General features: G+C 41.2%; 1 protein-coding gene across 1 annotated transcript in view; it reads left to right on the top strand.

Annotated features, from left to right (window-relative positions):
• The first annotated feature begins 216 nt into the window (after window positions 1-216).
• The window catches only part of PPFIA2 (PTPRF interacting protein alpha 2), a 684,724-nt gene continuing 672,791 nt past the window's right edge, over window positions 217-12,149 (top strand). Inside the window, exon 1 of the mRNA XM_072655483.1 lies at window positions 217-846. The gene's annotated coding sequence lies outside the window, so the exon portion shown is untranslated. The remainder of the gene's footprint in view (window positions 847-12,149) is intronic.

Below are 12,149 nucleotides of genomic sequence, written 5' to 3'. Positions count from 1 at the left end.
TCCTGGAATGTGTGCGTGTGTTTGGGCTGGTGTGGGAAGGGGGAAGCCTGGCTAGGCTGCTCATCTGGGAGATGACGAGAGGGTTGGTGGCGGGGGAACCGAGGCAGGACCGACAGTGTTCGAAGTCTGGAGTGCAGCTACTGCTGTCACGCTTTTTACCTGGTACATCAGCATCGCCAAAGCAATGAATGAGGGAGAAGAGGACTGGAGCTGTTCGCTGCTGCCACACCCAGACCACAGTTAACCCCAGCTCTTTCTGTCTCCAGCCCCGTGGGAAAGAAGGCTCCTCCTTCAAGGAGCCGCGGTGTGGCACACCGCACGCCTGCCAGGGCCTGAGAGAGGTCGGAGGGCGAACCGAACCGCCAGTCCCCGCTGGAAGCAGCGCGAATCTTCCACCCGGGGCACCGCTGGATGCCAGCGAGTGGGGTGCGGGGCGAGGCCAGAGCAAAGCTCGCCGCCTTGCCGGCTCTTTTCTCTGCGGGGTTTCTCTCTGAGCCTTCGGGAGCCAAGGGCAGGCGAGCGAGTGTTGCGTGAGCCCGTGGGAGCTGTCGGGCCGGCCCCTAGCAGAGGCAGCCGCACCACCAACGGCCCTGGCGCTGCATCTGGGCAGCCAAGTGTATGTGTGGATCTATCTGCGAGAGAGCGCGTGTGCGTGAGGGGGAGAGCAAAGACGTGATTACTTCAGAATTTATTTAAGGACCGGTGGAAACCACTGCAGCAGCTTCCAGGGGAAGCCCCTGGCCGCCGGAGAGAACGCGGAGGCGCACGGAGAGCGAGCAAGGGGAGCAAGCGATGCCTTAGCAGCCCCACGGAGCCCAGTTTCTGTACAACGCGCGCAGGCAGCAGGTTGGTTGGGCGGGCCAACTTCTTAGAGTGCTTGGGACAAGTAAGCCTCCCCACGAGGCTTGGGGAAGATAAGTGGGTGTGTGGAGGGGAGGAGGGTGGAGGGCGTGTATTACCTGCCCTTTGGAGCCAGGAGCGCATCTTATAAGTGCATTAAGAACAGAACCTGGAACAAACCTGTACAGGATGGGGGCAGGAGGGAGGGTGAATTCCTGCCTAGCCTTTCTCACCTACTATGGGGTTCCTTTTTACTGTTGCTTTGGGGCTAATGAATGCTCACTAACAACTCCTTTGTAGAGAAGGTGGCTACTCAGAACCAGGTGGGGCGCTCTTCCTCCTAACCCCCCCCCCCATGCTTTTCAGTGCCCACATATTAAGGGACACAAGAGTGAGTTTATTCACCTCTAGTGACCCAGACTTGGGGGAGGGGGCGGGGACGGAAGGGAGAGATAGTTGAGATTTCTGGTCCATTCGATTAAGTTTTGGAAAGTCAAGCTGCTTCGTCTGTCCCCCTCCTGCTGCCTCCCTTGCCTCCCCTTCCAGCTGTAAGCGTGGATTGGTGTGGAGGCGGTTGCTCCTGGAAAGGGGCCGCTGGGGCTTTAAGAGCCGCCTCCCCCCTTCCTCCTCTTGACAATGGTCTGAGCCGAGCTCTGCTTCCCAAAGCAAAATTTGTAATATGCCATTTTTCCGATGGACGCTTCTCCTTTTGGCTGCTGAAGATGCCGGGATACTGCTGCTGCTGCCTCCAAGTCCAGACACTTGCCGGCGAAGCGCTGGGGCCGGGGGTTTTCTCTGAGCCACCTTCCTCCTACCCTTGCTAGGGAAACGGTCCAGGAGCGGCCGGCGTGAGCCGACACCCCCTCCCCAACCCCCCTTCAAGCCGGTGGAGACTGCGGTTGTCAATGATCAATTGAAGGAGCAGACGCCCAAACACAGGCTTTAGGTACCATATCTCCCGGATAGCTCCACGCGCTCTTTCTTCTTCTTCCACCCCCCCCCCCGCCCCACCCCACCCCCAGGGAAGATGTCTGTAATACAGAATTCATCCTGGCTGGCGGCTTTAGTCTTCCTTATCTTCTTTCTCTTTTCTACTTCCTCTACTTCTTTGCCCTCGTCCCTCTCCCTATGCTCCCAGTTGATGCTGGGTGGTGAATTTTAGCGTGGAGATCGCGAAGTCAACTTCTGGGTGGGGGGGTGTGGCCGCTGGGTTTGATGTCCAGGGGAGTTTGAGAGGGAAGGGGCCGGTCCAGTGAGTATTAGGACATATGCTAATCAGTAGGGTGAAGAAAGTGGGAAATGCTTCCCTTGGAAATGACAGTCTTTTCTCCGGAAGACGTCAAAGAGTTAAGTAGGAGAGGGAATATGCATGCAATGCCACTCAGACAATGGCAAAGATTTTCTCTTGCTGAATTACTCACTCCCGGTAGGTTAACTGAGGTGGAGCCCATGGGGTTCTTAAGAATCAATCATTGCAGTAGAAACTCATTCTTACCAATGACTACTTCCTTGCCTTTGCTGAGTTTTAAATTCTGATGAGCTATTGGGATGGGTAGAAATATTCAGTGACATCCATCAAGGAGTTTAAGTCTTTATAGTCTATGTCACATCTGAATAGGTCCTTCTTGGACTCTTGAGATCGACAGAAAACAATTGCTTTCCATTCTGAGCCTGGATCCTGGAGTCCAGCTGGCATCCAAAACTTTTATTTGGAGACCAGAGGGATATGAAAGGCAGTCAAGGTTATGGTCAGAGGAACATTTTCCTTGTTTCTCATTTTGATAAACTGAAATACTTCAAGGCCAATTCAAACACCAGTCACCAAACTAAAGTGCCTACATTTATTTTCTTCCTCCCCTTCCCCCCCCCCCCATTAATGATATTTCTAACTCCCCAATCTGACCTAAGAGTTATCTTCTCGTGAAAACAGTAACAAGGAGATTGATATACTATATGCATCTCAAGACTTTTATGGCAAATTTTAAGCGTCATTCCCTGCTGTCCAGAAGAGTACTTGCATATTGTCAAATGTTAACAAATGCATTTAAAAGCCTAGATAATATGATGAGGAGAGGGTGCAGATCACAATGAGCCATGTAAACTCCTTCATCTATCATCCTTTCTGCCACTAGGTCTTTAAATTGTTCAATCTATCTAAGTTGATAAACTGCCTATAAAAAACAGAGGGATATGTTCAGAGAATATTGCAAGTGGAGTTTCAAATGATGACATTCATTAGAAAGAACTGGAGTGTTAATATACCAAATGGAGCTTATACATAGAAGTGGTCCTTTTTTATTCTCCTTGGTGGCATGATCCTTTAAAAAAAATCCTTCCCCCTTTTCTAGTGGCTATTTATTGCATAAAAAATGATGAAGTACAGGATTTTAACTGGATGAATTGTACTACGGTTTAGTCTGCTTTTGTGATTATAGATAGATAGATAGATATATGTATTACATATAATTTGTCTTAAGTATTTGAAAATGATCTATTCTGACAGCATGATGTTTTTATTTCTTTTTGTTTCAGATGGAATTCTTTACAAGTCTTTTTTATATATCATGAAAGTTTAGGGATGCAGGTATACCATTTATTCCTTTTATTTCCCAAGTAAGCAGCAGTGGTGGCACATTGGGATTTCAGAGTAGGGATGCTGGCACATGTAGTGGAACTAATGTTTCATCACTGGGGCAAAATGTGCCCACTTTTTATGATGGAGTTAGGCTACTGTGCTCATGAGAAGATATTTTTGGTTGAGAAAATCAAGGTCTAGCTTTATGTTGGTAAGTCTAAAAGTTGCTTAGTTATAAAGCAGCTATAGTACAATTGAGCCAGCATTTTCTTGAAGTCTTGTGGTGCCTTGGAAAGATTAAGATTGATTCTGTATCATTTTCTCATCCTCTTATTGTGTGGAGATTTGCCTCAATTTGCCTTCTTCTTAAACTTCAATATAAAGGAATTATCTGCAGTTTTATTAGCCTATTTGATTTTCTTTAGATTTATTTTAGTTAAATAATTGGAGAAATAATCAAGGTTAATAATTTGGTTTTTCAAGCAGGTAATACCTTGAGTAATAGAATAATGAACTCTCATGTCCCTCTAATATTTTATCCTATGGGCAACTATACTAAGCAATTCAAGTGTTTTCCCCTTTAGTAGATGTTGTCAAAGCATTGTAATTTTCTGTGGCCTAAGAGTTGATTTTCACTTTAAGTACTAGAAAGAAAGCAGTATGGGCTTCTTAGGATTATTTTTGAGATTGGCATAGCTGTTCACTCTATTAATTTCATGCATGGCATGTATACTAATAGTTTTTGAATATTGAACTATCAGAACATCCCATGTATTCCTATTCCTTAGCAATTTTGAAAAGCAAAATTTTGAAGGCACTTCTTGCATTCTATATTCTTTTCCCTGATAGTTTCTGATGGCAGGTAAAGATGAGAAAAATTCAGAATGCTGTGTTTTTACCTATTAAGGGTTGTCAAATTGTTGTAGAATAAAGTGTCCTTTGTCAGAGCTTTGCTAAAAGTAGCACGATATGCTGTAGAGTATTCTAACCTGGAGTCAGGAAGACCCAAGTTCATATTCTGCCACTGACTTAAGTATCTGCACAACTCTCTTAGCATATCTGTGAATCTCAGACAACTCTATAACTGTCTACTGAGGTACATGGTCAACATTTCTGGGAGGAGTTTCCCAAGTCAGTCATTTAACACATAAAATATGATCATCTAAAATTAGATATGGGCAATCATTCTTTAAAGTGTGGAGATGAATCAGGATAGCATCCAAAAATGCCCACTTAAAAAGAATTTTCAACAAACATTTATAACAAACAAAGAATAGTCTTAATTGTAAGTATGCATTAATAAATCCTCATTCTGACACTTGCTAGTTGTGTGACTGATCCTGGAAAAAGGGACTTCTGAGCCTGAATTGAAATGGTGGTACAGTATTCACACTATTGCAAGATTTCAGTGAGGAAACTATTTTGTAATTATTAATTCAATCTATAAATATGAGCTGTTGTTGCCTGTCTCTGCATCATGCTTTCCTCAAGTTGAAAAGGAAAAACCTTTTTCCAAGTTAAAAAAAAAAAAAACAACCTGACCTTTTTGTCTGTGTCTGAAAAGTCTAATTTCTTTAAAGTTATGAAGAGTGTGCTTTTATGCCTTTCTGTTTTCTGATGGTGGATCAGTCACTGTTACTCTGTCTATTCATCAGATGTGTCCCAAAAGTATTAGTGCAGTTTAACACTACTAATCTTATAGTAGCTACTAAACTTTAGTAGCATAAAACTGCACTAAAACTTTTGAGATATGCTTTCACCATGTATTATAGTGATCATTTTGATATCATTTCAATTTTAGGTATGAATGCTTTTCCCCCAAAGGCCTGCTTTCGCCTTAGTGAATCAGGGCAGATTTAAAAACACAGGATATTATCTTTCAAGCTGGGAAGGAACTTTCAGAATATCTAGTTTCATCCCCTCATTTTACATTTTAAGAAACTGAAGTCCTGAAAATTAAAAAATACTTTTCCAAGGTGACATGGGTAAGTGAGTGGCAGAGCCAAGATTCTGAACCTGAGTCCTCGGATTCCAAATTCATCATTTTTTTTTCATTCTGACCAATCCAGTCACAGACATTTTTATTTCTCTCAACAATAACCTAATTTTTAGAAAGGAATGATAAAATAAGTAACTAGTGTTAGATCTTTGGAGCTTGACCTCCTTCCTATTCTAGAAGATGACCTGAAAGGAATGGCACCTAAGAGAGACTATGTAGATAGAATGATGAATTCTCGTAGTTTTAAGTCAGAGGATACTACTAAAATCTGTCAAATTTTACTATACCAAAATTACAAGGGCTGAATTGCTAGCAATTTATACTTGCAGGAATTGAAAAAAACAAGAAAAAGTATGTTGTAAAAAATAAGGAATTATAAAACATTAAAGATTTGGTGAAGAATTCTAAAAACTTTTGTGGTCTCTCTCAATATTTGTTTCAAATCTTGATGGTTGTTGGGCTGTTGGGTTTTCCTTTAAAGCATGATGGAAAAAGTATGGGATCTGGTCAGTGGTCAAGGGTTCAAATCTTGAATGTGGCTCTTAGTAAACACGTGACATGGGGCAAGTCACTTAATGACTCTGGACCAAATATTTTTCATCTACACAATAAAGGGAATAGATTAGGTGATCTCTAAAGTCTCTTTGGCTGGAGAAGGAAATGGCAAACCACTCCAGTATTTTTGCCAAGAAAACCCCAAATGGGGTCATGAAGAGTCAGACATGACTGACAAATGACTGAACAACAAAGCTCCTTTGAGCTCAAAAGTTTTGATCACATGAAGTTATGAAACAACTAAAAATAGGCTGAATCATAGCCAAATTCAAACCGGGAAGAATTTTTTTCCGGTATTAATTTGCCTTAAAATTTATTCTTCTTATGTCAAATATAAAGTCCTACTCTCATTCTTCATCATAGTATAGAGGTGACTTTGTATTCTCAAAGGCTATGCCAGAAGGACAGTATCTGTGCCAGGCATTACCAGGCTGGACAGGCTTTGAATTATGGGCCATGTGATAGACTGAGAGACTACCATCTTCACATAAGGTTGGCTAAGTGTGGATTTTCTTTGCCAGGAGGCCTGACTACTGAATGATTGTTGCTTTTTAGTGAGGTGAGGGGATTATAGGGAGAGGGGGATAGCAACTGGAATAAGAAACATACCAACCCTGATTCAAACACCAAGTTATTTGAACAATACACAGGGTGATTTGGAACTGATGTCAATTAATTGTGTATTAAATGCCCGCTAAGTGTGAAATGATGTGCTAAAGAAAAAGATGGAATAAGTAATGAAATCCCTACCCTCAGGGTCTTACCAATTTAAGGTGGGGGAAGGGGATAGGGTAGAATAGATATAGACACATAGTGTTAAAGGGCATTTACAAGTGCAAAGGATAGCAAAAAGTGACATTGGGGCAGCTAGGTGGTGCAGTGTATAGAGCACCAGTGCAGGAGTCAGGAGGACCTGAGTTCAAACCTCACCTCAGACACTTGACACTCACTAGCTGTGTGACCTTGGGCAAGTCACTTAACCCCAACTGCCTCATCCTGGGTTATCTCCAGTCATCCTGATGAATATCTGGTCACTGAATTCAGATGGCTCTGGAGGAGAAGTGAGGCTGGTGATGTGCACAGCCCTCCCTCACTCAAAACAAAGTCAAGTGAAAATCATGTCATTATTTCTCTAATGGCATGGTCTTCTTCGGCAACAAAGAACGAACACACATATACATATGCGCACAAACAAACATACATACATACATATATATTAGGAGAAGTGTGATGAGGAAGAGAGCACATTCAGCTGGGAAGAAATTAAATAAGAGGAGGCACCTGAAGTGAAGTGGTAGCTCCTGATTTGGGGATTAATGGAAAGGTGTGCAGGAAGGTGCTCATTACAGGCATATTTGTGGAGGCCTGAGAAAAAAAGAAAATAAGCGGTGATCTACTTTAGCTCAGCTATGGAGTAGTGAATGAGAAGTCCTGGGGGATGGGCATAGAAAAATACAGGTTTGGGAATTCTTTGCATGTCAGCAAAAAGGCATTTAATGCTTTGTTGTTCATTAGACAATGGGGATCTATTGAAGGGTTTTGAGAAGAAGAGTGACTGCCCAAATGTATATGATCTTTTAAGTTTTGTTAAAGTACTTCACATGCACTATCGTATTCAAAAGGCGTATCCTAATTATGATGACGAGAAAAGAGGGGCTAGAGGTAGAAAACTTGTTAGGAAGCTATAATAAAAGTCCAGGGCAAAGGTGATGAAAAGAAGAACTATAGGATGTGTTTGCTGTGGAAATGGAACACACTTGACAGATGAGGGAAAATTGTAGGAATAAAATTCATAAGACATAAGTAGAAATATGGACTAATTCAATACTTACACTATCTGGTAACTTACTACTAGTAGAGAAAATGTGAAGTTAGGTAAAATATTACCATTTACGTCACTGTCTTTTTGGAATATTTAAGGAAGTTAGATTATATGGACATGAAATGGCTTGTATGGATACATGGCTTGGTGGAGTGGAAGAAGCATTAGACTGGGAGCCAGGATCCTTTGGGTTAGGACCAACTCTGCCCTAATCAACTGTGTAACCCTAAAGGTCATCTTTTTGAGCTGTAAAAAAGTCTGGACGTTAGAGGTTGGAATCTTCATTCTTTTAAGATCCTCTCCAGTCTTATGCTTCTGTGTACCAGACAGGAAACCAAAATCCTTTAAACTGTAATTACTAGTTAGTAATCTGGGCAAATTTCTCTACCTTAATTTTGTTTTAGATTTAGATTTATTTTATTTAGATTTGTTTAGATTTAGATTTATTTATAATTAGTTTTTGACATTCATTTGCACAAGATGTTGAGTTCCAAATTTTTCCCCTATCTTTACCCTCCCCTTCACCCCAAGATGGCATGTATTCTGATTACTCTCTCCCCCACTGTGCCCCCACTTTTCCCTTTCCCCTTTACTTTCTCAAAGGGCAAGATAGATTTCTATTCCCCATTGTCTGTGTATATTATTTCCCAGTTGCATGTAAAAACAATTTTTTAACATTTGTTTTTAAAACTTTGAGTTCCAAATCTCTCCTTCTTCCCTCCTCATCCACCCCCACTGAGAAGGCAAACAATTCAATATAGGTTATACATGTGTAGTTACACAAAACACTTCCTATAATAGTGATGCTGTGCAAGACTATATTTCCCTCCATCCTATCCCATCCCCTCTTATTCTATTTTATCCTTTGACCCTGTCCTTTTGCTAAAGTGTTTGCTTCTGACTACCCCCCCCCAATCTTCCCTTCCTTCTATCATTTCCCCCTCTTATCCCCTTTCCCCGTACTTTCCCATAGGGTAAGATACTCAATTGAATGTGTATGTTATTCCCTCCTTAAGCCAAATCCCATGAGAGGAAGGTTCACTCATTCCTTCTTACCTTACTTTCTTCCCCTCCATTGTGAAACCTTTTCCTTGCCTCTTTTATGCGAGCTAATTTACTCCATTCTATCTCTCCCTTTCTCCTTCTCCCAATATATTCCTCTCTCACCCCTTAATTTTATTTTTAGATATCATCCCTTCATATTCAACTCATCCTGTGCCATCTATCCATCCATCTGTCCATCCATCCATCCATCTATCCATCCATCCATCCGTCCGTCCGTCCGTCCATCCATCCATCCATCCATCCATCCATCCATCCATCCATCCATCCATCCATCTATCTATCTATCTATCTCTCCTTTTTCTCCAACTACCCTAATACTGAGAAATGTCTCATGAGTTGCAAATATCATATTTCCATGTAGGAATGTAAACAGTTCAACTTTACTAAGTTTCTTATTTCTCTTTCCTGTTTTCCTTTTCATGTTTCTCTTGATTCTTGTATTTGAAAGTCAAAATTTTCTATTCAATTGTGGTCTTTTCAGCAAGAATGCTTGAAAGTCCTCTACTTCATTGAATATCCATTTTCCCCTTGAAGGATTATACTCAGTTTTTCTAGGCAGGTGATTCTTGGTTTTAATTCTAGCTCCTCCGACCTCTGGAATATCATTCCAACTCCTTTGATCTCTTAATGTAGAAGCTGCTAGATTTTGTGTATTGTATTTCCACCATACTCAAATTATTTCTTTCTGGCTGCTTACAATACTTTCTCAGGAATTAAGCTACAATATTCCTAGGAGTTTTCCTTTCCTTTCCAGAGGTGATTGGTGGATTCTTTTCATTTCTATTTTATCCTCTGGTTCTAAAGTATCAGGGCAGTTTTCCTTGATAATTTCTTGAAAGATGATGTCTAGGCTTTTTTTTTGATCTTGGCTTTTAGGTAGTACAATAATTTTTAAATTATCTCTCCTGGATCTGTTTTCCAGGTCAGTAGTTTTTGTTTTTTTTTTTTTTTTCCAGTGAGATATTTCACATTATCTTCCATTTTTTTTCATTCTTTTGGTTCAGTTTTATAATTTCTTGACTTCTCATAAAGTTGCTAGCTTCCATTTGCTTCATTCTAATTTTGAAGGGATTATTTTCTTCAGTGAGCTTTTGGACCTCCTTTTCCATTTGGTCAGTTTTGCTTTTTAAGGTATTCTTCTCCTCATTGGCTTTTTGGGCTTTTTTTTGCCATTTGGGTTAGTCTGTTTTTTAAGGTATTATTTCTTCAGTATTTTTTGTGTCTCCCTCGGCAAACTGTTGATTTGATTTTTATGATTTTCTTGCATCATCCTCATTTCTCTTCCCAATTTTCCTCTATTTGTCTTACTAGATTTTCAAAATCCTTTTTTGAGCTCCTCTATGGCCTGTGGCCAATTCATATTGCTCTTGGAGGCTTTTGATGTAGGAGCTTTGACACTGCTGTCCTCCTCTGGTTTTATGCCCTGATCTTCCTTGTCAACAAAGTAAGATTCCATAGTCTGAGTTCTTTTATGATGTTTACACCTCTTCCCAGCCAAATACTTGACTTTCTAAGTCTTTGTTAAGGTCATACCCTGCTTCCAGTGGGGGTGGGGTGGGCATAGTGTCCCAGGCTTCAAAGATTTTGTATTAGCTTCTCAATCTCCTACCATCTGTGGGCCCAGAGCTCTGTAAGTAGCTTCTGCTGTTGCCAACACCACCCTTGGGCTGGGGCTGGAATTGCATGCTCTTCTTTCACCTAACTCTCCCAGTGATTTCCCCTTGACCTTTTTGGAGTTTGTGGGTTGAGAAGTGTGGAAACTGCCATGGCTGCCAATTATTCAGTCTCCTGAGGCCTGCTCCAACCTGTCTGTGCCAGTGTGGCCCATGCTGGATTGCACTCTGCTCCCTGCCCATTGGGAAAGACGCTTCCTGTCAGCTTTCCAGGTTGTCTTAGACTGGGGATTTGTTTCACTCTGTCATTTTATGGGTTCTGTAGCTCTAGAATTTGTTTAGAATCATTTTTAAAGGTATTTGGAGGACTTCAGAGGAGAGCTCAGGAAAATCCCTGCTTTTACTCTGCTAACTTGGCTCTGCCCCACCTTAGTTTTCTTTATAGAGTTTATGTCTAAGTGTATCTTTAACATTTTATTGAGTGTCTGTGTCAATTCAACAAACTAACCAAGTTCCTGTTTTGTGCAGGGTACTATGGTAAGTAATGACATATTGTAATGAAAAATAATGTAGTCCCAGACTTCAGGGAGTATACCCTCTAATGAGGAGAATACAAGATAAGACATATAAATAGCTATATATAACAGAAAGTTTACTGTTACAAGGTAAAGAACCAGTGCCATAGGAAATTTAGGGAGAACTTTACTTATCAAAGAGACAGAATCTCTGTCCCCCCTCTCTCCCTCTTCTTTCTCCTTTCTCTCTCCCTTCTCTCCTCTTCTGTCTGCCTTTCTCTCTCCCTTTCTCTCTCTCCTTCTCCCATGTTTAACATACATATAGATTTCTCTAATATGCGCACATGCATATGTATACAAATGCACATATATTTGTATATGTGTATGTGTGTGTGTTTATGTGTGTGTATGCATACTTATCTCAAGAGGGGAGGTGATGGGAGAAGCAAAATCAGGAATGGTTTCATACATAACCTACAGTTGGAGTTTTCTTGAAAAAGATGCTGGAGTGGTTTGCCATTATATTTCCTTCTCCAGCTCCTTTTACAGAGGAAACTGAAGCCAAAAGGGTTAAGTGACTTGTTCAGAGTCATACAGTGACCAAGTATCTTTGGCCAGATTCATACTCATGCAAATGAGTTGTCCTGACTCTAGACTCAGTGTTCCATTGTGCCAACTAGCTGCCCCTTTATTAATTAGCCATTTTAAGCTTATTGTAGGTACTTAATAAATCCTTTTTCCCTCGTTCTCTTCCTGCCTCCTTTCAGTTCTCTCCCTCTCTTCCTCCCTTCTTTTCTTCTTTTCTTCCAGAGGGAAGGATTAGTTCCAAGAATAGCAAATTGTTCTCTTTGGTTGGGACGTGGAGTACACTGAAGAGTAGCAGTGTTGTACAAAACAAAAAGGAACTATGGAAGATTGTGGAAGATGCTTGCTATACTAGTCTTTATAGTTTGTATTTTTATTCGATAGCAACAAGGAGCCAGGGTGTTTTTCGTTTGTTTTCTGAGCAGGAGATTTAATACCTAAAGGTTATTTTGAAAACATGGTCAAAAGTAGTTTAGTTTGGAATTGTAAAGAATGGAGGCAAGGAGAGCAGTTAGGAGTTAATCATAATCACCTTTGGCAGGTAAGCTTCTATTCCAGGATGGCATCAGTGAAACTAAAG

Source organism: Notamacropus eugenii, chromosome 3, assembly GCF_028372415.1.
Source record: "Notamacropus eugenii isolate mMacEug1 chromosome 3, mMacEug1.pri_v2, whole genome shotgun sequence".
Taxonomy (NCBI): domain Eukaryota; kingdom Metazoa; phylum Chordata; class Mammalia; order Diprotodontia; family Macropodidae; genus Notamacropus; species Notamacropus eugenii.
This window is presented reverse-complemented; position numbering and strand designations above follow the sequence as displayed.